The 24,471-nt window shown below is 41.5% G+C and overlaps 1 protein-coding gene across 1 annotated transcript in view; it reads left to right on the top strand.

Annotated features, from left to right (window-relative positions):
* The first annotated feature begins 8,782 nt into the window (after positions 1–8,782).
* LOC142390532 (tumor necrosis factor receptor superfamily member 14-like) overlaps positions 8,783–24,471 on the top strand; it is a 40,508-nt gene continuing 24,819 nt past the window's right edge. The window contains exon 1 of the mRNA XM_075476019.1: positions 8,783–8,864. The gene's annotated coding sequence lies outside the window, so the exon portion shown is untranslated. The remainder of the gene's footprint in view (positions 8,865–24,471) is intronic.

Here is a 24,471-nt window from a genome sequence, read left to right as displayed (position 1 = left end):
AGACGTTTTTGCTTGAAATAAGCAAAGAAATCTGCCAATGGAACTAGTGAAAATCGGCTTGTCAAGATTTCTTGAAATAAGATGTGATATTTAGGACTTTTGAGATAAAAGTGATCTTGAAATTAGCTTAAAAACCTCTTCAAATGAAAAAAAAGCTTGTTTCATATAAAATCCGACTCAAAACAATTTGTTTTCAAGACTTTTTCATTTAACAAGATATTCCAGATGTATTGTCTTCAAACAAGTCCCTATATCTGGCTGAAATTGTACTTGTTAGGCAGTTGTGTCTTATATTAAGTGTAATGAGATATTTGGACTAGAAATGAGACAAATATACTTGGTAAGACTTTGATTTTTTTCCAGTATGAAAAAGCATGAGACATGTGGAACTTGGATTTTATTGATTGTAAAACCAAACAAACCAACGTAAACATCACCACGTTCCTCTGCTTAACTTTTATTTAACAAGAAAAAGTCCCAGCTTCAACATAAGTAGGCTACGAGAGTACAGTTTACATTTTTATCCATATTTTAATCCCGAATATACTAATTGAACTTGAGACTGAAAATCACCGTGGAATATCGTGACAGTGGTGCAGTCCTAAACTTCTCACAGCGTCTCACAGGTTAAAAACATTTCTTTTCTCATGTGTCTATGCATGAAATCTGCACGATATCTTTTAATTTATCTGGACTGTTGCTTGTTTTTAATCATTTAAATGATTTTATTCGTTTCTCTTTATATTCTTTTATGTGTTTTTAATGCTTCTTCCACTCTCTGCTGCAATGCTTTTATTTTATGTGAAGCACTTTGAATTGTTTCGTACATGAAATGTGCTATAGAAATCAATTTGATTTGATTTGATTGGACACCGTTTCTGTGCAGTATTCGTGTGACCGACGTGAAGACACGCATGCATCAAACCAGTGCCGTAACCAGCATTGAGGACACACAGGTCATGACCTCGGTATTTTCCCCGGTGTTTTTTTTTTTTTTCATTCAGAGAAATGAAATTAATATAAGATGAAAATCGTTCTGACTTTGATTGGTGGAAAGATCAGCATGCATTCTCATTTGTTTTTCTGAAAATAAAGTCCACAGAATCCCTTTATTATCACGTTATATTTTAAAACTGAGCGGGAATACGCCACCCGACATTGGAAACATGTTTATCATATTACGCAGCTTCGACGCGAAAGTCAGCTAGGAAATGGAAGCAAGATGAAGAAATCTACTAAACAAACTAAACTCAGCTTTGGAAAGCCAACTGGCCAGGGGAAAAGAAAGAGAGAAGGAGGTGAGTTCATTTCGCCAATCGCCAGTGAGAATGAGTGACAGATCATAATGTTCATATTTGTTCAAAGCGCGGCTAGGAATAGGAGGATGCTAGATCGTTGTCCTCAGCATTTCAGGCAACAGTCACAAAGCCCCTTGGTTAGGATTTCGTTTTCCAGTCGGCACAAACACACTGCACACAAATCTCTCAATTCGATTTTCCAAAAAAAAAAGTTGCAACCAGCTAACTTTTTTTTTAAATCAGGGCTTGACCGTTTTGTGCCAACTGTGGCTAGTGGTCATTCAGCCTCACTAGCTACAGTTTTGTTCAGTGCTATATGGCTTCCTACATGTAAATAAAGCAGACTAATAGAAACTGGGTCAGAAACTTATATTTTTCTTTTACTTAAAACAATTGATGATGCACACGGGGCAAAATAACAGAATGAAATACCCCGTGTACTCTCTCATATGACACAATCTTGAGGTTAGTTGTGCTGCTCATGGTGCATGATGAAGCCAAGTTTTACCAGCATTTAGCTAGTTGTCAGGCCCAGCATGATACCTCTGTCTTCTCTGTGTTGAGTGAATGGATTGAATTGAGACAATACATCTAAAATACAGCCAACATCTTGTGGTCTGTTTGGCACATTCTACGATGTTAATTTAGTGGGTGGATTCAACCAGTTACTTAGGTAAAATGATTGCATTTTTCCTAATGAACCATTTGGATTTTATTGCAAATGGTGTCTAAAATTTTGCACATCGGTTAGACCAATAACCCAACTCATTCATTTGACCTTTTAGTGGGTCATGCACATGCATGGTGATGATGGTGACTATAGTAATAGTAGTAATAATAATAATGTAATATTTATAACAATAATAATGTAATATTAATAACAATAATATTAATGGTGCTGCTGCTGCTGATATTTTAAAACAGATGACACAGGAGAGGATGAGAATCAGGGAGTTGAAGAGAGAGAGTCAGTAGAGGAAGAAATAACAGAATCAGAAGATAAAGATAGGGAAATGACAGGTGAAGATGAAGACCGTCCAAGTACAAGTTTTTCCATCCATGATCCGGCAAGCTATAAATACAAAAATTCCTACACAGATGAGGAGAAAAGGAACATTCTACAGGGTAGATGGACTCACTGACTCACTCACTCACTCACTCACTCACTCACTCAAATACTCTACTTTTGTGATCACAAATTGTTATAATAAACTTGTTCAACTACATATTCACCTCCTTGATGGGCTTGTGATTTACCTCTGTTTATTCACGTTTCCAAACTGTATTTTAAAAAGTCACCATATTAGGATGTTTTTTTTGTCAAATAAGATTTATCGCTATATTTGACCTCGGTATTTGAAAAATCCTGGTTACGGCCCTGCATCAAACACCGTCAAAATATTATGAAACTGGTTTTTGAAGCATGTGTTAAATAACCAACAAACTGTTATTTTGTGTCTGGATTTGGGGGAAATAGTCTGTAAGAAGAGCTTCCAGGGTGAACCCCGCCTCTCGCCCGATGAGCGCTGGGATAGGCTCCAGCGAGATGGAGTTTGTAAAAGCTCATGGATGCATTATAGAGCTGCACTGAGTGGAATGCGCGCTCCCGTGTCAGGGGATACAAATCCTGGCGGGGACCGGGAAACAGAACAAAGTGCGAAGGTGCGTCATCGCCTCCCCAAATGACCAGTGCACTGGAGAAAATGCCCCTCCAAAAATAAGTAAAAAAACAACAAATACAAGACGTTTTTGCTTGAAATAAGCAAAAAAATCTGCCAATGGAACTAGTGAAAATCGGGTTGTCAAGATTTCTTGAAATAAGATGTGATATTTAGGACTTTTGAGATAAAGGTGATCTTGAAATTAGCTTAAAAACCTCTTCAAATGTAAAAGAAAAAAGCTTGTTTCATATGATATGTGACTCAAAACAATTTGTTTTCAAGACTTTTTCATTTAACAAGATATTCCAGATGTATTGTATTAAAACAAGTCCATGGGATTTTCCCTGTTTTTAGTTATGTTTTATCATGTTTTAGGTTGTGTTTTGGTTCTTGAGTTCATGTTTTGCCATATGCTTTTCCCCTCACTTCACATACCAGCTCATTAGTTTCACTCACATCACCTGTTCATTGTCCCCAGCTGCACTCATTCACAATCACCCAGTTCACTATTTAGTTTCCAGGCTCCCCTGTTGTTTTGTCAGATCTTTACCTGATTTTCACTCCTCATGCCAAGACGGCACGTTAGAGTTAAGTATGTATCCATGCCATGCCATGCCATGCCATGCCATGCCATGCCATGCCATGCCATGCCATGCCATGCCATGCCATGCCATGCCATGCCATGCCATGCCATGCCATGCTTAGTCGTTTGTTTTTGTCATAGTCCTGTTAATGTTTTGATTTCTCAGTTTAAGTTTTGTCATCCGGCTCAGCCGCGCCTTTTGTTTAACGTTTGTTTCTTGAATAAAACCAAGTTTGCTTTTTTTACATCCTCTGAGTGTCCGTGTCCTACCCCCCCCCCCCCCCCCCCCCCCCATCTCAACTCCCTATATCTGACTGAAATAGTACTCGTTAGGCAGTTGTGTCTTATATTAAGTGTAATGAGACAAATATACTTGGTAAGACTGATTTTTTTTTTTTTTTTTTCTCTCCAGTGTGTGGAAAGTAGAGCATATCCTAGCAGGAAATGCAGAGGTGTGCTGATAATGAACCCATTTCACTGACTTAGCTCCCACTGCTGTGCATATTGGTTTGCTTTCATAGTTCACTGGTACATAATGTATTTAATTCAGCCCGTGGTTTAACTGCTCTGAGAAGTAGGAAGTTTCTAAATGTGAGTTTCTTCTCTGACTCCGTCTGTCTGGGCCTGTGCTGCTTTTTGACTGCTGTTATTAACCCAGCTGTCTACTCCTCTTTAATGTTTCCATCCCCTGCTTTGGTTAATTGTCAATAAAAGTTCAGTTAAAAATGAAAAACTGTGTTCTTCCTCCTCACAGATGGTTGTGATGAGAGCGTTCACTCTCCATGCCTTCATATGTCATCTATCAGAGTATGAAATATGGGACGAATGCTGTCCCATGTGTCCCCCTGGTGAGATAACTTATTCTCCTTTTGCTATTTTCCCTCAGAAACACCAGAGCTTATTGTTACCACAAGAATACAATTGAAGGAATAATTTTAGATCACGACCTATTATGTAGATTTGAAATACTTAAAAATGACTGTAGTAGACGGTGAACTCAGCAAAGTATATAAATATTAGAGGTTTTATTTTAGTAATAAGATAACTCTGATTAAAATCCTTTGCTTTCCAACAGGAAGTCGAGTCAAACCGACAAATGGAACATATATGGACAAACAGAATGAAACTGTGTTCCACTTGTGATTGAGGTAAATGTACAGGCAGTCATATATCCATGTTCACTAAGAATGATATTTTTATTGTGTATGTTGACATAAACAGAAAAGCATGTATTGTTTCACTAACAGTGCTTAAATGCTCTCAACTCATTCTGATAAGAGCAGCTAAAACTTGTAAACATTTTTCAAACTGCGCGTTAGGTTTGAGTTGCTCATCAACTTATCAGCTCTCCTGCAGAAAACATCACAGCTTCCACATCACCTGTCTTCTGCTGTCACATCTGCTTACTGCACTGTGGGAGCTACACTGCCCCAAAACATTTCATCAGCTCATTTAATGCACATGTAGTTTAAATAGACTTTACAATGTGGGATCTTTTCTGCAAGAATACTTCTGTTTTACAGCTCGGAAACGGAGGAAATCCCTTCTCTGCCTTTTTCTGTTTTACTCATAAATCATTCTGCTGTGAAACACTGCCACCTAGTGGACAGAGTAGGGATTGATACTGGTGTTGAGTTATTAGTTTCTGGTTTCCACTGATGAATGATTTTTATTATTAATTTTATTGAATGTTGATAACTAATACACACCTAAGTCATTGCTAATAGCTAAGCTAGCTCCTTCACATCCCCAACAACAGTAATTAGTGAACACGTGCTGTTCACTGCAGAGTAAAAGGACCACAGGTGCAAATACATTCCAGTTGGATGCTGGCATGTTGTCTTTAAAAAGCCTGCTTCTCAGCAGTCAGCATCATCCATTCACACTGAGACCAAAACCAGCTGAGTTTTAGTCTCGCTACATAAATCTACCAAAAAGGTCCTGCTGACTGTTTGTTCACTGTGTCACAAGCTTCATGTAAACCTAGAAAAGGGCTGCAAAGTGTTGCTTGTTGTCCAGAGATTCTATTCATTCATTCTTAGGCCAGAAATATACCTGCTTTTGATCATGGATACACGTGTTTATCCCGGCTGCCTCTTTATTTCTGCCTCATCCCTTCTGCAACAATTAGCGCTACGTGCTTGCAAAGCTCATTTTGTGTAAAAAGGGTAAAAAAAGGGTGTACATTTCAGTTATTTTGTTTCATGGGGTCTCACAATTACACAAATTTTACCCAAAATTTAATTTAACCCAGTAGCGGAACTCGTGGAAATGTCGTTTTTCCAACCCAGTCTCACAGGAAAAACGTGTGTAGCTATTACACGTTTTTCTGTGAGACTGGGTTGGCTGAACGGAAAAACGACATTTCCGCTGGTTCCGCTGACGGGTTAAATTACATTTTGGGTTAATTTATTTATTATTATTATTTTTTTCAATGAAAACAAATAATTGAAATGTACAGCCTCTTTTTAGCCTTTTTACACAAAATGAGCTTAGCAAGTGCGTAGCGCTAATTGTTGCAGAAGGGATGAGGCAGAAATAAAGAGGCAGCCGGCATGATGCAGTGAAATAACCTGAAAATCACCACAGAGGTAGCTGGGGACATGTAGGACCAGATTCTGGTGGAGTTTGCAGAAAACAACTAGAATTTCTTTCTTTTTTTATCTGGCCATATACATCATGCATTAAGTATGATTGGCAATCCAACAATTGCACATTTTATAGCGTCTCTTTCACCTATTATTATATTATTGTGCAAATATTCCAAAGTAAGGGCCGGGACCAACACTTTTATAGTAAGCCCGAAAGACGGTTGCAGACATTTTCTATGAATATCAATCTTTACTCAGTATAGCCCAGATGAAAGAATCTAAGAATGAACCTAAAACTATGAAATATGATTCTTTCAATTTAAAGACAAATTTGAACTGAAATTCGCTTCTGTTAATTCAATCAGGTAAACAAATGATAATGTAGTTATATCATTCCATTCTCTCTTTAAAGCATGACCAGCAGGGGATGCATTTGTCGGCATAACACCGGTCTGATGTTGGGGCCGTAAGGGCCGGTGTTTTTATTTATTTTTATGTATATTTTTTTAATTTCCTTTTTATTTAAAAAAAATGTTTTACATTACAAATGAAACATTTCAATATTATACGCCAGGGGATAAAAGAGGTCACAATAAAATATTCAAGTGTTTACAGATATCAACAGTCTAAATCGCTTTCTGATTGTTTGAGAATTTAATGGAGGTCATATACTGCCTGAGCTCACCGAGAAAGGCAAGAAAATGTTTTTGTTTTTTCATGAATTTACATTTTTGGATATAAAATTTAGCCATTAAAATGATGAGGTTGATAATAAAAGTTATGTTGGCTTTTTCTTTGGATTTGTTAATGTCAGGGAGCCCAAACAATACACTCCAAGATAAATTAAAGTCATTATCAATATTGTTAGCGATAAAGTTACAGATATCACTCCACAGTCTTTGGACAGCAGGGCCAAAATAAATGGGAAACAGTTTCAGTCTGTATGGAACAGAAAGTACATTTCACTGTTCAATGTTGAACTCCGCTCATGTTAATTAATTATCAACTCAGTTTGTGTGCCCTCAAACCCAGAGAGGGCAGGTAGGATTACTCATTGAGTGAATACTATTAGAATGAATATAATGAAACAAGTATGGTGTAGACCTGCTCAATGAAAAGTGCCCTGAGATGCTGATTCAGCACCTCATTAATGAAACTGAGCTGAATTGATCAGAAGGTTTTGTAAAAAGGGAGATTTGAGCTGAGAATTATGACCTTTTTTAAAATGTGATTAAGTGTCAGAAGCAGAGCCAGCAGCCAGTAGCAATGGGACTGCTTCTGTCAGTATGGAAGGAACAGGTGAGCTTTCTATGCCCAAACCCGTTTTATTTTTTATCATTAAAGGTAAGATAGTAAATACACAAAGCCCACAGTTGACAGGCCCAAAGTAATATGAAATAAACTTGCATATTTTGCCATTGCACATATCTTAATTGGTTAAGTCAAAATGTGTTTATTTAGATTCGACTTTTTTTACTAATATTCTTATTTGTTTCGGATATTTAGATTTGCATGGTTAGTATTTTGGTTTATTTTTTGGTAAATGGGTCACACTGTGCACTGGAGGTTATTTGGGTTGCACTTGGGTGGGCCTATGTTTTTTTTGTTTTTTTGTTTTTTACCAGCGCAAAGGAGGCAGCAGCAGCCATGGTTTTCTTTATTCTTTTGTTTTTGTTTCACTATTTTTTCTTAATGAATCATCACAAAACACAAGAATTCAGCTTGGACATTTAACTTATTTTGCCTGCGTTAAACCACATCCCCCATGGTGCATCAGTGGCCTTTTGATTTTGTTTGGTTTAAAGTTTAATTAGTTTTTTATGGACAAATGGCCACATATTTACATGTACTGTAGATTCAATATGAAATTGCTTTTCCCTAAACAATCACCTGGATGTCATCCGTCTTGATCTGTGACTTCTGGGGGCAATTTATTTCACCAAATCTGTTATCATAGCAACAGGGATTGTTTTTTTTTTTTTTTTTTGTTTATGCATTTTTTCCAAATGTCATTTATTTTATTTTCCTTACACAATTTGGACTATTTTATAGATGTTTACATAATTTATGGCTGTATAAAAAATAATAAAACTAGCAGTTACTAATATAAAACTGTTATTTGATATTAGGCTGCCTCTTCAAGCTGAGTAAGTCTGAAAATTTAAGTATGAAGCATGTGGAAGAATGCCAGACCTGTTCCTGATAATGAAAGTTTAGTCACAGATCAGTAAATTTAATCCTCTTCTCCCACACTTTTGCACAATGGCTGATCTCTTACTTTTTGTTTCAATAAGTTGTTCAGAATCATCAAATGTTTGTAGTTTGGAAACAGACTTTACTTTAACAAAAAGATAAATAATCATATGATTAAACCGACCCAACCAAACTTGTTTTTTTCATGTAAGCTCAGTGTTATTCAGGTCTGATCCTGAATAACACTGCCACTGCAACCAACCAAACTTGTTTTTGGTAAATTCTTCGCATTTTTTTTTCCACTGTGCGCACAGCACAGAAAGTAGGGCTGGCTTTACTGTATTAAACTGTGAGGGCGGGTTTAAAAGCTGTCAGTGACACAAGAGGAGCAGATCTGGACTTGCTTTGCTCTCAGATGAAACGAAAATAAAATAAATGAAATGCCCACTTTCTTTTTATTTCAGGAATATTCCTCACAGAGGGTTACTTTTGCAACTGAACATGTGACGCAGTAAAGTTCTGTTTTGCACCATCCACGGTAAGAGTTCTGCATTACTCTGTGTTTTTAAGGCTTATTAAACAGTCTGTTCTGAATCAGCAACAGTAGGGCTGGGCGATATGGACCAAAAGTCATATCTCGATATATTTAGGTTGAATATCGATATACGATATATATCCCGATATTTTTTTCCGCAAAGTGAGAGCTCAGAGCTGTGATATGAAATGCTCAGTCAAAGTCAAAGCCAAGTACGAGTAGTTTTATTGAAAACTCACTATAAAATGTAAACATAAACACTGTATAACAAAGCTCCGTAAGGTGCACATTTAAATAAAAAAAATATCTTAAATAAAATTAGCCTATAAAATAAAATAGGTAAATCTTTTTCTGAGGGCAGCATTTATATATAAAGAGATAACAAAATAAAGTGTTCAGTTTAAGAAAAACGTTTTTAAACATCAGCTTGATTACCTGTTTATTTTTGTTAACTTAATAGCTTCTCTGAACAGTCTCAACCAGTTGCCAAGCCGTTTTCATCTCCCAGTCTTGCATGAAGTGAACTGTCACGCTCATATAAGGTTCGCACAGGTTCTGCTTGACCACATGTCGCTGGTCAACGCAAAATGGGTGACGTTAGCGAGCCGGCCCGCAACGTTCTGCCTGACTTCACTATACATTTGCGGCAATACTTCTCGTGCAAAATAGTTGCGACTGGGAAGCTCGTATCTCGGGCCCAGCTTTTTAATTAGCTCTTTGAACCCAACCTGTTCCACTGTTGCAACAGGGACCATGTCTTTGGCAATGTGAAAGGACACTTGTCGCTTTTCTTCTCATACGGCACACAGCGGGAAAATGAGGCTTGCAGTGAGCTTTGTCAGTTTGGGGACGGCTTGTGCCTGTGGCTGCTGCAGCGCGCAGTTTCACACACTCTTCATATTGCACTTTGTGCTACGTTTTTAAGTGATAAAAAAGATTCGTAGTGCTTCCACCACTGGCTGCAATGTGCTTATGGCACTCCCTACATATAGCTTGGTTTTGTTGCTCGTCTGACAATTTGTATCCGAACCATCTCCAAATGATTGAGCCACTGCTTTTTCTTTTACCAACCAAGGGGCTCTCCTCCGTACGCTCCGCAGGTGTTGTTGCCATCTCCATGTTTGTTTAAGAGTGCCGGAGTGTCCCTCCCCCTCCCCCCTCTGTGCATGAGAGAGGAGGGGCGGAGCCGGAGCGAGGGAAGCAGTGCAGAGAGCTCTGATCAACGGCTTGCCTGAAGCAAGTATTACAGCGCAAATATGAACAATATCGATATATGCGATATGGTCTAATTCCATATCTTATTTAAAAATCTATCGATATATCTTAAATATCGATATATCGCCCAGCCCTAAGCAACAGTTCGGTCATCAGCTCGATGTTATGAAGCCAGTAAAAATGATTTAATGTTCCAGCAGCAACACAAAACTGCGACGCAGGAAGTGTTTGTAACCCAGCGTTTTAGAGAAGAAAGAACTGCAGCTGTGGTTGAAATGTTTCTGTGTTCAGACGAACTAAAGATGTGGGAGAATACAGCAGTCTGATGTTTCAGTTTATAGCTGCAGAGCACATACATTTAAACGGGAAATGTACAGAGGTGGTCTCTGCTTTGCGAGGGAATATACTGAGTGTTGTTTGATAAAAGCTCTGGTCAAAGTGTTAAACGACATTAGGTTGAAAACTGATTCTGGTAATGTTTCAGTACTGGTTCTGTTGGACCTCAGCGCTGCGTTTGATACTGTAGATCACAGAATCCTGTTGCACACGCTGGAAAACTGGGTTGGACTTTCTGGAGCGGTCCTTAACTGGTTCAGATCCTACTTAGAAGGCCGGAGTTATTTTGTTACAATTGGCAGCTATGAATCTGAGCGAGTGGCCATGACTTGTGGAGTCCCCCAGGGGTCAATTCTTGGACCTCTTCTGTTTAACTTGTATATGCTCCCTTTGGGTCAGATATTGCAGAACTTTAACATCAATTATCACAGTTATGCAGACGATACACAACTTTATGTGTCTCTGTCACCATGGCGACTGCAGCCCAGCAGACATACTGTGTCAGTGTCTGGAGGAAGTAAACACCTGGATGAGAGAGAATTTTCTACAATTAAATGAAGACCAAACTGAGATCATTCTGTTTGGGAGCAAAGAGAAGAGGGTCAGCGTTGGTAGATATCTTGAGACTCGGGCCCTTACAATCACTGACCAAGTCGGTAACCTCGGAGTGTTGATAGACTCAGATCTGACTTTCAGCAGCCACATCAAAGCTGTCACCAAGGCAGCTTTTTACCACCTCAGAAATATCAACAGAATTAAAGGTTTCCTCTCCCAAACAGACCAGGAGAAACTCATCCATGCATTCATCTCCAGCAGACTCCATCACTGTAACGCTCTTTTAACTGGACTTCCCAAAAAGAGCATTAAACATCTGCAGCTCATCCAGAACGCTGCTGCTGGAGTTTTAACCCGGACTAAGAGATCTGAACACATCACAGCAGCTTTAAAATCTTTACTCTGGCTTCCAGTCAGTCACAGAATAGATTTTAAAAGCCTGCTGATGGTTTACATCTGTGACATGTTCAGAGAATATAAAGCCAGCAGAGCTCTTAGATCCAAGGACTCAGGTCAGCTGGTCCAGTCCAGAGTCCAGACTAAACATGGAGAAGCAGCATTTAGCTGTTATGCTGCAAACAAGTGGAACAAACTGCCAGTGGAGATTAAACTTTCACCAAATGGAGACATTTTTAAATCCAGGTTAAAGACATTTCTGTTCTCATGTGTCTATGCATGAAATATCTTTTAACTTATCTGGACTGTTGCCTGTTTTTAAATTCATCTAAATGATTTTATTTGTTTCTCTTTATATTCTTTTATGCATTTTTAATGCTTCTTGCACTCCCTGCTGCAATGCTTTTATTTTATGTAAAGCACTTTGAACTGTTTGTACATGAAATGTGCTATATAAATAAATTTGATTTGATTTGATTTAAGCTAGGGGGGAAGAAAACTCTTGAGAAACTTTTCCAAACTCTGAACGGTGTGGGCGTGGCCAGGCAGTGAAAATCGTGTGATGGCGTTTGTGATTTGAAAGCCTTATCATCATCGCAAGATCATGAAACTTGGCACACACGTCCACCCTAACGACCTCGTACGTATGTAAAGGGTATCGTGTGTGGGCGGAGATAAATGGCTCAGTGGCGCCCCCTAGAAATTTTCAAAAACTCCTCCGCATTGGGGTTATTTTGTGCTCATACATACGCAGAGGGTATCATGCGTGTGGGCAGAGCTGCAGCTCCAGCGTCCAGCGCATGCCCCAACGTACGCACATCCCAACGTACGCACATCCCAACGTACGCACATCCCAACGTACGCAAATCCCAACGTACGCACATCCCAACGTACGCACACCTCGGTCCCGCTCACAGCTGCTTGCAGCTTTCTAGTTTAGTGTTTTTGTCTGTCTGATTGAATGCTTGTGTTAACAAATAAATCAGACGTTACTCAACAGTTACTCAGTACTTGAGTAGTTTTTTCGACGAGCATTTTTTTACTCTTACTCAAGTAATTATTTGGATGAATACTTTTTACCTTTACTCGAGTAAATTTTTTGGATGCTCTACCCACCTCTGGTGATGCCTGTTTAAACTTCTCCAACTATGTGAACTCTGTGAAAATAAAGCATGAAAACCAGCCAAACTGGCCTCTTTTGTTCAGCTTCCTGCGGCTAAAAGAGGCTCCGCCTTCTGTGGCGTGTACCTGAGGTCTTTGATGGACAGCGTCCCCCTGAAGTCCCTCAGGATCTCCAGCAGCACCCAGGACCAGTAACTTCTGTAGCTCAGCTTCCCCAGATCAGACAGCGGCTTCTCAGGGGAGCCCACCGTGTTCTCCAGCTTGGACAGCTCATAGCCTGCACACATTACACGTGAAACCCTCCAGATATTTAGCTTTATGGTCTGAAAAGTGTCCACGCTGATTGATTTCATAGCAGCTTCATTTTCTCCGACAACTTGATCAGAAACCAAAAACAGATTCAAAGTGTGTCACTAAAAGAGAGAAAACGACATGAACGCAGAGTTTTGTGCATCTCAGGTCAGAGTAAAGGTGCTGATGGTTTTACTCACTGAACGCGATGAGGAACTTTCCGTAGCCTCTGCGCTGGTAAGGCGGCAGCGTGAGAATGCACGCCACGTTATTTCCATCCGGAGACTCTTTCTCCTGAAAAACAAACCAGAGGCGACAGCGAGAGCTGCAGCTGGAGTGCAGAGCCCTGCGGGAGGTTTGCAGACGGGATTCAAATCCAGACTTCAGCTTTAAAGGGACAGTTCGCCTCTTTTGACATGAAGCTGTATGACATCCCATATCAGCAACATCATTTATGAACATCTTCTTACCCCCTGCTGCGTCCTGTGAGCCGAGTTCCAGCCTCGTTTTGGTGTTGATGAAGGTAGTCCGGCTAGTTGGCTGGGGTTTAAAAAATAATAGCTGTGGGGACGTAGTTACCACAAGAACACAATACAACTCCAAGTCTGTGCTGAACATTTTCCACTGAAATGCTCAGGGTACGCCAAACACAGTCAGCTTAAAACTAAAGGGAACAAAAACAGCCTGAAGCAGGTTTAAATGATCAGCGTTTGTGTTGCGCACACTGTCACTGGTGGTGGGTATAGGCAACGCGAAGTCATTGGTGATCAAACGAAATGCGGCACAGCTGATTAGGTGGGAGTGGCCCCTACCTGGTTAGTAGCACGGTGTCGGCTGGTCGTTGGGTTTTGCATGCTGTCAATCCCAATAGCGCGCACATAAACGGGAGCGTGCACGCACAGAGGAACGAACAGAATCAGATTGCATGCCTCGAAGCAACACACGCTACCGGTAAGGTGCTGGTTTTAAATCTCCTCTCTCGCTGGTTACAAATTGCTTGGTCGGCTGCTGCCGTGCCTTTTACTGGTCGGATGTTGGTTCACTTTTATCACCGCTGTCACTTGGCAGATGCATCGTTTTAATCCTCTGATCGCTGTTTAAGCTTGTTGTTGGAGTTTTGTTGTTTTGACTTTTGAAACGCAGCGCGTTAAGGATGACAAGCGCACTTCCTGACTCGCGGTGAACACTGGTTGTTGTAGTCGGGCCATAGTCGGTTACTTCCTGTGATGCATGATGGGAAATGTGGTTTCTCACTGGGTATTGATGAGGGTTCCCGTTTTCTGCCTTTTGAATAGTATGTAATGCAATGGTGATGTTTGTGTATACAATTCAATAGCTGCTGTGTATAATGTTGCCTATCTTTTGAGTAATGTAGAGTTTTGGGTTATTGGTGCTCATCTAAATTGCCTGCATGCATTTCTATTGTCTACATTTATAGTGGAGTAACTTGTTGTGGTTTAAAGTCACATTTTATATTTATGTGAATTACTTCTATGCTTAATGCTGGTGCTTTATGAATGCTCTTGAGTTATTTGCATAGCTTATGGATATTGTGTGGCTATATTTATATGGGTGCATATTAATTAATTAATCTATTTATACTGGCTTCATATTATATTATATTTTTATATTGTATTCATATTTAGATGGAAATTATAGGACACATTTGCTTTGCTTCAGGTTTATAACCTGCTGCTGCTGCTGGTGCTGTAACTGCTTTATTGAAGAGAAAATACAAAGCAAAATAAAAGCCCAAGCTTGAGTTGTAACCACGTCTGTTGCCTTCCTGGCTCCCTCTTCGGCGGGGAAAAAAACCAAAGAGCCGAACAGTTTGAGTTTGTAGATACAATCCAATAAAGTATAAGGGTGTCGTGTGCACACTCTGCCACCGGGTGTTCTGGGTAAGTTGTGTAGCCGTCGGGTCAGAAGAAGAAGAAGAGTTGTGGACTAAAACAATGTGAGCAGCGCGACTGAGAGCATCTGAGATTACAGCAGAATGTCTGTTTGGTAAATCTGCTCAGTACCTGATTGTGTGAGTAACTGAGCAGTTGTAGAAGCAACAAACAGATCAGTTCAGTTTTCTCGTGTTAAACGGTTCAATTCAAAGTACCGTTAGCCTGCTTAGCTGCCTTTTCCCTCAGTGCAGACATGACGTTTGGACTAAAATGCGTTCACACGTCTGATTCCAACACAACAGACATTTGAAAGAGTTTCACAGCTTGAAGTTGAGCCTCGTGCCCTTTTAGTGTTGGAACAGCCTTAACTTTCAGCTTCAGTCATGAGCATCATACAGCTGTCTGGGAAGTACAGGGAACAACTCCAAACCTTTTTCAGACTGCGTTAAAGATTTCTGGGTCTTTGGGGACGATGATAAGGGTCAACTTTCCCTCGTAACCAAACACACATTTTCTTCAAAAAATATCTGTAGCAAGAACAGGAAAAGCATGAGAAAAGTTAACATCTGACCTTTAATGAACTGCAGAACAATGAAATACAGACGAGTGTAAAGCTCGACTTCACATCAAACATCGAACATCGGGAGATCCGTCCCCAGTTAAAACAATCCCAACAAATCATAAAGCACTTTCAATCGTTCTTCAAACATGTGCTGCCCACAGAACATTCAGAACTAAAGTCCTAACAAGAGAAGGTGGTAATCCACAAAGAACATTTTTAATCTGAACAAATGCAAGGCTTCTGATTGGTAGTTCCTCTTGCTGCTCTCAGGTGAATGTTTGCTTATCTGCCGTGAAAATTGTTGTTGATTTAAGCCAATCATTTCTCTGCAGTGTGACTACGTTGGTGTCTCTTTAGATGACCTAATGTAGTGAAAGCTGCCCCGCACTGACCACAGCTGTAAGGCTTCTCTCCTGTGTGAATGCGTTGGTGTTTCTTTAGATTAGATAATGTAGTGAAAGCTGCCCCACACTGACCACAGCTGAAAGGTTTCTCTCCTGTGTGAATACGTTGGTGTGTCTTTAGATGAGATAATTGAGTGAAAGCTGCCCCACACTGACCACAGCTGAAAGGCTTCTCTCCTGTGTGAATACGTTGGTGTGTCTTTAGACTACCTAATTCAGTGAAAGCTGCCCCACACTGACCACAGCTGTAAGGCTTCTCTCCTGTGTGAATACGTTGGTGTTTCTTTAGATCAGATGATGTAGTGAAAGCTGCCCCACACTGACCACAGCTGAAAGGTTTCTCTCCTGTGTGAATACGTTGGTGTGTCTTTAGATGAGATAATTGAGTGAAAGCTGCCCCACACTGACCACAGCTGAAAGGTTTCTCTCCTGTGTGAATACGTTGGTGTGTCTTTAGATTAGATAATTGAGTGAAAGCTGCCCCACACTGACCACAGCTGAAAGGTTTCTTTCCTGTGTGAATACGTTGGTGTGTCTTTAGATTAGATAATTGAGTGAAAGCTGCCCCACACTGACCACAGCTGAAAGGTTTCTTTCCTGTGTGAATACGTTGGTGTGTCTTTAGAGTACCTAATTCAGTAAAAGCTGCCCCACACTGACCACAGCTGAAAGGTTTCTCTCCTGTGTGAATACGTTGGTGTCTCTTTAGACTAGATAATTGAGTGAAAGCTGCCCCACACTGACCACAGCTGAAAGGTTTCTCTCCTGTGTGAATACGTTGGTGTGTCTTTAGATGAGATAATTGAGTGAAAGCTGCCCCACACTGACCACAGCTGAAAGGTTTCTCTCCTGTGTGAATACGTTGGTGTGTCCTTAGAGTACCTAATTCAGTAAAAGCTGCCCCACACTGACCACAGCTGAAAGGCTTCTCTCCTGTGTGAATACGTTGGTGTGTCTTTAGACTACCTAATTCAGTGAAAGCTGCACCACACTGGTCACAGCTGTAAGGCTTCTCTCCTGTGTGAATACGTTGGTGTGTCTTTAGACTACCTAATTTAGTGAAAGCTGCCCCACACTGGTCACAGCTGTATGGCTTCTCTCCAGTATGAATTCTCTGATGATACCTCAGACGAGATCGTTTGATAACTTTCCCACAGTCCTTACAGCAGTGCCCTCTGGATCCCTCTTGGGCTCTATGTTTCTGCAATGACAGAGTGCAAGAAGACTTAAATCCTTTTGAAGTACACCCAAAAGATTTCTCTAAGCTAACCTACGCTAGCCAACATATTCTAACTGGACCTGGACAGACCGAGCCACACAGGTCTCAATATCTCAGCTCAAACGTGAACGCTGAGGGTGCGTTTATAAGTGCCCTCAGCTATCAGCACTGTGCTCTGTGTTCTGCACACGTTCAGCTTTTTAAGCAGTAAACTCTTGCTTTTTGCTCTTTCACTAATTATTTTTGTCATGATGAAACTCTGATAAGGAACTTGAGCTACAATATTTCTAAATGATGGAAGGAACCAGAGTCTTGTCCAAGTTGTTCACTTAAACACCATGTAGGTTGGGCTGAAAAAGGTTGATGACCACTGGTTTAAACGAATAACTCAACCTTTGTTTCTTTTTAACCAGGAAAAACACAAACTGAGCTAATGGAACATTTATTAAGTGACTTGGAATATCTGAAAGTTGGTTGACACATTCATCATCATCTACAGCAGCAACCAGCATTCCAGGATATAATGTATTTAGAAAGGCTAGAGAAGCAGGGCGAGGTGGGGGAGTATTAATCTGTCAGAGAGAAGTTTCAACGTGAACTAATAAGGTGGCCTAAAGACGTTAACGCTGAGTGTATTGGTCTAAATGCATCACTCTGCTCTGCAATGTCTTTTACTGTGATTATTGTGGATCCACCTCAGCAAAGGATGTGTTTTATGATCATCTTCAGACAATCTTAAATCACTGCAACTCGAAAAAGGAAATCATCCTACTCGCTGATTTTAATATCAACTGGGACATCAAGTCAGGAAAAAACGTAAACAGCTGATGGATGAGAACAATTTGACACAAATTGGGGTGGGACGAAATGCTTTGGTCACGATTCGATTGTATCACGATTCTTGATAATTGTGATTCTACAAGTATTGCGATTCGATATAATCAGTAGGGGTGGGAATTATTTTTTTTTTTCTTTGTTCCAAAGGCATCTGGTGCAACTGGTGACCTCTGGCATCCACCAGAGGTCACCAGTTCTACTTCATACCCAAAAGCCAGCAACACTTCCTGAATGAGGAAATCCAAAATCTAGATTGGTCTAATATTCTGGAAAATAACGACATTGAGGCTAGCTCAGGTAACTTTATTAAAAAAGTCAATGATATTATAACGCACTTCACAAAAAAAAAGGTAAATCCAAGCAACATAGAAATAATCTGTTCTGGTTGAACAATGAAATTATAAAATGAATGAAAAATAGAGATAAAGTCTTATGGATGACCCGTAAGGTGAAGGCAGATTCTATATTGAGGCCATAAATGGGGCAAATGGTAATTAAAAGCTAATATGGAACAATCTAAATGAGTTATCTCCCCATCTTAGTGATCTACAGCTCCAGGTAAATGATGAGCTAACTGACAATCTGGAGATTGCTGCGAGTTATCAATAGATTTTTCATTGGCTCAGTTGAGGACCTTGCGAAGCCCTTTAAATGCTCACATATTTCATCTCTAAAAAGGCCAGAGATTCATTGGTGACCTTTTAAAGACCAATAAACAGGCTCTTGCTGACCCAGTTGCACATCGGTACCATCGACATGGAAGATTGCTCGGGTCACCCCCGTCTTTAAGGGCGTATTCAGACCAGGAAAGTCCGATAGTTCACTTGCTTTGGTCCGAACCTTTTTTTTTTCATTTTGGTGCGGTTCGCTTTCAGATTGTACATTTCAGTAAACGGACCAAAATATGTCAACAAAGCCACGCGCCCTGAAGTCGTTCGGCTATTGGTCAGAATCGACACGCGCAACACAAAGTGCTAAGTTCAAAAGTGAATGTAGTCATGGACGCTTTCCGTGCCGTTATTGCTTTTAATATAATCAAAACTATATGTTTTTTCAACGTTTTGCTATTTTCACAACTGTGTAATTACTATGCTGCTGTACAAGTAATTCATCAACAACAACGACGACAAAGGGCAAGGCGGCTACGGAGGATAACGCTGATGTGTGCTCATCAAGCTGAGACAATTCGGGCTACTCCTACTCATTTTCGGTCTTTCGTTAGCTTTACCACAGCCGGTCCAGTAATTAGAAGAACAATGCTCTGTTCTGTTACCTAGCAGCAGACAAACGACGGATGCTCCCGAGGTACAAAAAAGCAAAAAGTCTGGGATTAGGTCCTGTCTGCTTTCACAACTCCAAAAGATCCGCACCAGGGTTCGTTTGATCCGGACCGAGTCCGACCTTTCAGCTTGGTCTCGGTCCGCTTGTTTGGTCCGGACCAGAGTTCGGTGGTTTGTATTCAGACCATCCCAAAAGGTCCGAACCAACGAAAATCTGGTCCGTTTGGTCCGGACCAAACGAGGTAGGTGTGAATACGCCCTAAGGCCGACAAAATCTATCGACCCATAAGTATTTTACTTAGAATTTCCAAAGTGGCGGAGAAATGGGTTACCACAGAACTGACTGAACTCTGAAATAATGGCCATGCCACTCTTCATCCAATGCAGTTTGGATTTAGGAAATTTCATTCAGCAGAGACAGCTCCCTGTTATTTCCTAGAAAACTTTAAGAGCTTGTTGGATCAGGGTGGCTTTGTAGCTGCCGTATTTCTTGATTTAAAGCGTGCTTTTGACACCATTAATCATGATGTGCTTATTGGTAGACGTGGGAGGGACCGCTGGCAAGACTTTATTGCTGACCACAACCAAGACATTCTATGCCTCACTGAGACCTGGCAACAACCACATGACTTGTTCCATCTCAACGCCGCTGTCCCGCCTGGTTTTTCTTTTATTAGTGAAGCCCGTGCTACTGGAAGGGGGGGTGGTCTCGCTCTCCTTCACCGCGATAACATCAAAGTCACTGCTGTCACAGTCCCCCCGTAACTCCTCTTTTGAATGTTTAGCTATAAAACTCACAGGCCCCAAACCCGCTATGATTGTGACAATTCACCACCAACTGGCCTCGTCCTGCACCTCCCCAAACGATCCACCCTGGATAATCACCACTGGACAACCTCTCATCAGCTCCCTCTCTGACTTCACCCCAGCATCAGAACACACCATGGAAGCTGAGAGAGGTAGGTGCGCTGTTTTTGAAATCTCAAAATGTATAATGTCTGTGCTAGCTAATGGTATTGTTAGCCCCTGGGTTGAATTGTATTGCTACTGACAGCATGGCCAATTCGGTAAAAAGTATTTTGATACACGTTAAGAGCCTCAGGAAAGGTTAAAAGCTTGCCCGATAGAGCCCGTTTTCATGGAAATCAGCGCAATTGGACAACTTTGCGCAGCGGGCATGAAAATTTCTCGCGTTTTTCCCTTTGGCCAACTTTCCTGGGTCTTCAACAGATGGGATATGTTTGTAAAATAGCCGGAATTCTCCTTTAACCATCAAAAAGCCTCCATTTTCCCTCTTTCTCTGTTTTAATGTTGTCCTTCAGCCTTTGATGGGTCACAGTCTCATAATTCCCACCTGCGCAACTGCGTTAACAGCGAAATATGGGGTTCTCTGAGGATTTTTTTTTAAATAATTGTTTTTAGGTATAGAGTTTGCCTCTGTATTATGAAATGAGTGCATACAAACTACTGATATAGTAAATTAAATTATTATTACAATAATAACGTATGGTTGTAACAAAATCCCAAGGTACACCTGGACTTGCCTCACGGCACACCAGTGTGCTGCGGCACACAGTTTGGGAACCACTGGACTATTGCAATGCCCTGCTCACCGGACTCCCCACCAAACTCATCAACAGACTGCAAATCATTCAGAATTCAGCCGCCCGGATCATCACCGGTACCAAATCTTCGGACCACATCACCCCTGTTCTCATTCAACTTCAAATCTTCTCCTCACCTACAAAGCTCTCCACAACCCAGCCCCCACCTACCTCAGCCACCTCCTTCACCAACACACTCCCTCCCGCACCCTCCGCTCAGCCTCTGCTGGACTACTAACCATCCCCACGTCACGCCTCTGCACCATGGGTGACCGAGCCTTCAGCTGCTCAGCACCCAGGCTCTGGAACTCCCTCCCCCCACTCAAAAGACAGTCAGACTCCATCACATCATTCAAATCTCAACTTAAAACTCACCTATTCAAACTGGCATTCTCCCTATAACTGGACGCTGTGCACTACTGTTTTATGTTGTCTCATGTTTTTATGCTTTTATTATTTTCTATGCTCTTATTGCTAATGTAAGGTGACCTTGGGTGACCTGAAAGGCGCCTCCAAATAAAATGTATCATTATTATTATTATTATTATTATTATTATTGCTAAATCTACTCATTTCAACTTTTCAAATAGTGCCCTCTGCTGGATGAAATCATACCTCTCGCACAGGAAACAGGCAGTTCAAATTGGTGATTCGCCATCTTCATACCTCACTTCTTCGGCTGGAGTACCACAGGGCTCAATATTGGGTCCTGTTTTATTCAGCCTAAATGTCCATAACTTACCAAATGTCTGTAGAAATATAAAGATGCAACCATATGCTGACGACACAGCATTATACTGTCATGCCAATTCAATTCAAGAAGCTGCTGCAATTCTCTCAGGAGCCACGGTGCCAGTGTCCCATTGGCTCCAAAACTGTTGTTTACATTTGAATAAAAACCAGCAACCATCAGTCATGGTGGATGCAGAGACACTTGATGTGGTTCAACACTTTAAGTACCTCGGGGTAATCTCTGATTCTAATCTTAATTTCAAGCAACACGTTAAAAAAGTCACAAATACAATTAAATTTAACTTATCAAATTTCAAACATATGAGACCCTTCCTGACTATGGAGTCAGCGAAGACTTCTACGCATGCAGTGATACTTCCTCGTATTTCCTGCTGTTATACAACATGGTCACATACATCAGAGTGCAAAATCTTGGACTTTGATAGCTATCAGCTGTTTTTGGATGTCTGTCTCATCTTTAAGGTTTCCAAAGGATTAGCCCCTCCACTATTGCAGGATTTCATAAAGACAGAATCCTCTAGAGTAAACACCAGAGCACTAGAGGAGACTGATGTGCAATGATGCAGGACTAAGTTTGGCCAAATGGTGGAGTCCATCAGAGGAACAGTGCTGGAACACACTGCCAACTCGTGTTAGAAGCTGGGACAATTCCACCACCTTTAAAAAGAGCCTTAAACAGTGGTTGAAAACAGCCAGAGCTGCTCTCATGGGTCACCTCTCCGTCTTTTCCCTTTTGTGTACGGACTCTTAACTTTGATGTGAATCTTTCAAAATATTTTCTGTTTGTTTGTTCTTTAGGTTTTTGTCATGGTGTATTGTCTGTATGTTTTTATGATACCTGCCTGAGGACAACGGATAAAATTTAGCAACTGTGCTAACTCCGGCATATTTACATGGATGCTTTGCTGATATGTTGATTAATGTGCAGTGTCCTAACCAAATAAATAAGAAATAAAATAAAAACGTCCTCCACACTGACCTGTGGCCCGGTGGACGCAGAGGATGAGCGGGCTCGTTTCCAGGTGGTGGGGTTCTGCTCCTGGTTCTGCTCCTGGTTCTGTTCCTGGTACAGCTCCTGGTTCTGCTCCTGGTACTGCTCCTGCTTCAGCTCCTGGTTCAGTTCCTGGTACTGCTCCTGGTTCTGCTCCTGCTTCAGCTCCTGGTACTGCTCCTGGTACTGCTCCTGGTTCTGCTCCTGCTTCAGCTCCTGGTTCAGCTCCAGGTACTGCTCCTGCTTCAGCTCCTGGTTCAGTTCCTGGTACTGCTCCTGGTTCTCCTCCTGCTTCAGCTCCTGGTACTGCTCCTGCTTCAGCTCCTGGTTCAGCTCCTGGTACTGCTCCTGGTTATGCTCCTGCTTTAGCTCCTGGTTCTTCTCCTGGTACTGCTCCTGCTTCAGCTCCTGGTTCAGTTCCTGGTACTGCTCCTGGTTCTGCTCCTGCTTCAGCTCCTGGTACTGCTCCTGTTTCAGCTCCTGGTTCAGCTCCTGGTACTGCTCCTGGTTCAGCTCCTGGTTCAGCTCCTGGTTCAGCTCCTGGTACTGCTCCTGGTTCTGCTCCTGGTTCTGCTCCTGGTTCTGCTCCTGCTTCAGCTCCTGGTTCAGTTCCTGGTACTGCTCCTGGTTCTGCTCCTGCTTCAGCTCCTGGTACTGCTCCTGGTTCTGCTCCTGGTTCTGCTCCATTCTGGTTCTCCGACTGATGGACTCTGCAACAGTCAGCACATACGATAAGATCCAGCTGTGGCGTGCAGCGTGTTAAACCACACCCACTTTTCTTCTTCTCTTGATAACCTTTCTGCACAGTTTTTAACCATCCAGTCACATTCCATTAAACTCATTATTTTGGTTTTTATTTATTTTTCCCTGTGAACTTTAAAATGCTTCTTTAAAGACCCACTAGGGTCACAGCTCAAAATATTTGTAGCTTTTTGATCAAATTCAGAAAAAAAATTTAATAATATACTCTGTAGACCTACACCCACTGTGTGCAATATCCCATAAATCTCATCTGAGTCAGTGTAAGGCTTTGCGGTAAGACGTGTTGCATCACTTCCTGTTACCTTGCTTGTGTACTGTGGAATTTCTTTCTCCTCTTGGACTACTGAGAATCACTTTATTTCTACCTATAACTTACACAATTTTGCATCGTTAACTCAATAGGTTATCGTTCTGCTCTAACACACTCCTACAGATCTTTAATCTTTATTCTCACTTTTTAGCGGTGTGTCTGGTTCTCTAGCTTAGCGTGGCTACCAGTTCTCTCCCTCCATCTCCTGCTTTCACCTGCTCCGTGTGTCAGATGTTTAGTTACTCCTCTGCCTCCTTTAGCGATAATGCTACATGTAACAAATGTAGTCTTTTTGTAGTTTTGGAGGCGAGGTTATCTGAATTGGAAGCTCGGCTCTGCACTGTTGAACATCACCCGATAGCGAGCCAGGTCCCTTTAGTCAATGCGGAGCCACCTAGCGTAGCTAGCTTCATTAGCCTCCCCCAGGCAGAACCCGAGCAGCCGGGATCACAGGGTGGCTGGGTGACTGTCAGGAAGAGGCATAGCTCTAAAGTCAAGCCCGTGGTTCACCATCGACCTGTCCACGCTTCAAACAGATTTTCCCCACTCAGCGACACACCCGCTGAGGACAAAACCCTGGTAACTGGCAGCTCTATAGTCAGAAACGTGGCATTAGAGGCACCAGCGGCCATAGTCAAATGCATTCCAGGGGCCAGAGCGGGCGACGTAGAATCCTATTTAAAACTGCTGGCTAAGGATAAACGTAAATACGGTAAAATAGTTATTCACGTCGGCGTTAATGACACCCGGTTACGCCAATCGGAGGTCACTAAAATGAATGTTGCATCGATGTGTAATTTTGCCAAAACAATGTGGGACTCCGTAGTTTTTTCTGGACCCCTGCCAAATCTGACCAGTAATGACATGTTTAGCCGCATGTCCTCCTTCAATCGCTGGTTGTCCAGATGGTGTCCAACAAACAACGTGGGCTACAGAGATAATACGTGAGTTCGCAATTACTAGTGCGCCTGCGCGAAATTGACCTAGCAACGCAAAACGGTAGATAAACAAATGCGTGGATACCCGATCCTGCCTTCCCAAAGCGGTAGGACACTGAGCTGCACACCAGTAAACGAGG

The sequence above is a fragment of the Odontesthes bonariensis genome, chromosome 10 (assembly GCF_027942865.1).
Source record: "Odontesthes bonariensis isolate fOdoBon6 chromosome 10, fOdoBon6.hap1, whole genome shotgun sequence".
In the NCBI taxonomy this organism is placed as follows: domain Eukaryota; kingdom Metazoa; phylum Chordata; class Actinopteri; order Atheriniformes; family Atherinopsidae; genus Odontesthes; species Odontesthes bonariensis.
This window is presented reverse-complemented; position numbering and strand designations above follow the sequence as displayed.